The sequence below is a fragment of the Montipora capricornis genome, chromosome 7, assembly GCF_036669925.1.
Source record: "Montipora capricornis isolate CH-2021 chromosome 7, ASM3666992v2, whole genome shotgun sequence".
Taxonomy (NCBI): Eukaryota; Metazoa; Cnidaria; class Anthozoa; order Scleractinia; family Acroporidae; genus Montipora; species Montipora capricornis.
Window position 1 is genome coordinate 51,093,612 of NC_090889.1, and position 3,828 is coordinate 51,097,439.

The 3,828-nt window shown below is 38.3% G+C and overlaps 1 pseudogene; it reads left to right on the top strand.

The window, feature by feature from the left end:
• The first annotated feature begins 2,382 nt into the window (after positions 1-2,382).
• The window catches only part of LOC138056306 (uncharacterized), a 5,669-nt pseudogene continuing 4,223 nt past the window's right edge, over positions 2,383-3,828 (top strand).

Genomic DNA, 3,828 nt, shown 5'->3' on the forward strand with positions numbered 1-3,828 from the left:
TCGGAGAGTAGCCTCAACGTTCTAGATCTTACTTTGCACCTCCAAGATGGGTTTATAATCACTGATATTTATGCTAAGTTCGCACCCATCACATTGTATGCGTGCAATTCCCTATGGGGTGGCTCTTCGAATTAAACGCAATTGTTCTACAGACCAATTTTTGAACAAGAGATGTGAAGAATATAAAGGATATCTGTGCTCACAAAATTACAGCAAGGAATTAGTGGACAGACAATTTGAAAAAGCATTAAGCAATGAGAGGTCCGAACTCCTAACAAAAAGAGTCAAGCCAAAGAAAAAGGTTTTTCCTCTAGTACTTGACTACAACCCAATTCTTCCAGACATCCAGCAGGTGATTAAAAAACATTCCCACTTACTTAGATTGTCTCCTGAGCTTTTAGAGATTTTTCCATCAAAGTCGATTTTCCCAGCTTATCGCAGAACAAAAAACCTAAAAGAAATCTTAGCTCCATCTAAATTTCGGAACATTGAAGCCAGAAATGAAACCTTGGAAGATGATCGAGGTTGTTGCAAATGTAACAAAAGATGTGACCTCTGTAAACATTTTTTGATTCAAGATACTAAGTTTAAGAGTTTTGCTACGGGCCGCATATATAGGATTAATCAGAAATTAAGCTGTACTTCCAAAAATGTCATTTATTTGGCTGCTTGTAACAAATGCAAAAAGCAGTACGTGGGCTCCACTTCAACAGAATTCAAGGTTCGTTTTCGTAACCATAAATCATCAATGCTTAAGAACAGAGGAACATGTGAGCTGGCGGTCCATTATAATTCTTTTGAGCATCAAATTTGTCAAATTAGTTTTATTATTATCGAACAAATTGTAAACCACAAAAATGCCACCCATCTTGAACAACTGCTCCTCACCAGAGAAGCATATTGGACCTCACAACTCTTTTCATTATATCCACACGGTCTTAACAAAATACGTGAATTCAAAACCAAAAATTGTATCTGCTACAACAGTTGACTTTGTCTCTATTGTAGTGTAAATTCTTTTCAGCCCAAATTTGTAATCATCGTAATTTTTGCTGTCTGTAGGACCCCGTTAGCTCCCATCTAGCTTTGAATGTTTCCAGTTTGTAATCTTGCCCTTTTGTTTTGTTAGCCTTCACTTAGTCGTTGTTGTCTTTGTTCAAAAACTCTATTGGGGGATTCTGTTATGTTTGTGTTTGGTTTTTCATTCAGGGGCTTTCGATTGGGAATCTATTACATTGTTTAGGGGCCCTCTCTGAGGACCTTGTTATGACATTGACCCGCACATTCACTCAGAGGCCCTCAATGGGGAGTTTGTTACGTAATAACACGATTTATCTAATTAGTCTGTTTGTTCCTTTTTATCAACTGTCTTTTGTTTTGCTTAGCTTGTAATTAAGACCTTTTCTTTTGTTACGTAACCTTAATTTCCATTTTTTGTGCACTATATAAAAGCCCGTAACTCTGCCACTCACAACCATTGTATATAGCTTTTTTAATTTTTAACTTTTAAACTATCCTGAAGAAGGCCGAAGGCCGAAGGCCGAAACGTCGATTAAATGCTGGAACTGTCAAGAGTTTGTCTCTCCGTCGTTTTATTATACAGATTTACGGAGAGACACGTATCCTCTGGATCCTCTTACTGGGAGTTCATCGTTGGGTAAACTGCTTTTATTCTCACTATATATATATATATATATATATATACATAAATGTAATTCCAGGACAAATGCATTCCAGGACTGAGGCGTGATGTAAAGAGTATCAACTCGTCTAAGAAAGTCCTTGTGTTTGCTGATAAAACAGGAAACCTGTACGAGATGGACAGGGACCAATATGAAAAGATGTTAAGAGAAAACGTCACAAAAACGTACCGTAAAGCAGACGAAAAAACCGAGGAACACATCGGCCATGAGCTGCAAAATATCACCAACAAGCTTGAGGTATCTGACAGAGTTGAGAAGATGGCACAGAGGCAAGCATTCATCTCCCTTAAGGATCACAAAGAGAACTTCCAAAACGACCCTAACTGCAGACTAATTAACCCCGCAAAAAATAACCTTGGGCTGATAAGCAAGCAAATCTTGGATAGGATCGACAACAACATTAGATCCAAAACTAAACTGAACCAGTGGAAGAACACAAAATCTGTGATTGATTGGTTTTCAAACATCGGAAGAAAAGCACAGGCATTCATTTCTGGTTTTTGATTTTTACCCATCCATATCAGAGCAAATACTCTGGTCATCGCTAGGGTATGCAAAACAACATACAACCATCTCAGAGCAGGATATTGAAATCATCATGCACTCAAGGAAAACTCTCCTCTTTGATAAAAACGAACCCTGGGTCAAGAGAGGGGATTCCCCTATGTTTGATGTAGCCATGGGTTGCTATGACGGAGCTGAGGTTTGCGAGCTAGTCGGTCTGTACATCCTACACACATTATCATCGAAATTCCCGGAAGGGGACATTGGCTTGTACAGAGACGACGGCCTGGCAGTCTTTAAGAATATGAACGCAAGGGCGGGCGACAAAGCAAGAAAAGCCTTTTCTAAGGTCATCGGAGACCTTGGATTGAAAATAACAGTGCAAGGCAACCTCAAGGTGGTGAATTATCTCGATGTCATGCTAAATCTAACAACTGGGAGGTATTTCCCATACAGAAAACCTGACAACGATCCATTGTACATCAACGCCAAATCCAATCACCCACCTTCTATAATTAGGCAAATTGCAACATCCATAGGCACTAGAGTATCGAGTTTGTCCTGCGACCAAGACGAGTTCGATAAAACCTCGCAGTTGTGCAACAATGCCCTGAAATCCAGCGGGTACAAAGAACGAATCCATTATGTTGCAAATCAAAATCAAAACCAAGGAAGAGCAAAATCCAGAATTATATGCCAAGCTTGTAAAGCCTCCATTTTAAATTAAACTTTGAAGAGCAGTGTCTCCTTTATTAGGCATGTCTGGTTTTTGTCTTTTATATTTCCCCCTGTAAGGTGCGTATCTGAACAAGCATGGTTAATTGAAACTCGCTTTGTTTATTGCCAGTCATAAACACTACCCAAAAAAAGGTTGAATGCATTCTTAGAGACTGAGGATTCGATGACACATCTCGATTAAGAGCTGCATTGCATTTGTGTCTTCTCACAGCACTTCAAATCATTATTCTTTTTCATAAAAGGTGAGAAATGATTTCATTCCTTTATTTAAAATGTTCCTATTGCAAAGGTCGCACCCAACGATTTGTCTTGGAAAAAACTCTGTTAGGATGACCAAACATGCCCAGGTGATTCCCTTTAAATTGTGAAGAACCACTCAAGTTTTAGCAGAATAAATGCCAGTCATCAAACTTTTTAGAGAATGGGAGTGGGTAACTCCTTTTGTTTTCGAAGAGGAAAAGATACGTTTTTCAACGTGAGAAGAAGGTAGGATAGCATTTTTGAAAAGCCAATTTCAGCTAGGAAATTCGAGGATTATGATTCTGTCGCTGAAAACAATTTGCCAGTACAAAAGTTCAGGTAAATGTTCCTTTAAAAGGCCATAAAAACGACATGGGAACAGAGAAAAACAATTTAAACCTCATTTTTACAATGCATTTTTACAAGAATCAAGAAATTGCTCAGCAAACACATACATATCATTTACTGAAAACTACAGCTTTCTACATTCATTTCTTCAAAAACTTTAATTACCATTTTTAGAAGATTGTGGTTCTTTTGTCTCTATTTGGTAGTTAAAAGTGAGTAATTCCAAGACTTCGTCCATGTTTGGGCTGCCAGCCAGATTAAACTTACGCAACTCTGCACATTCTTCAGTCTTCAT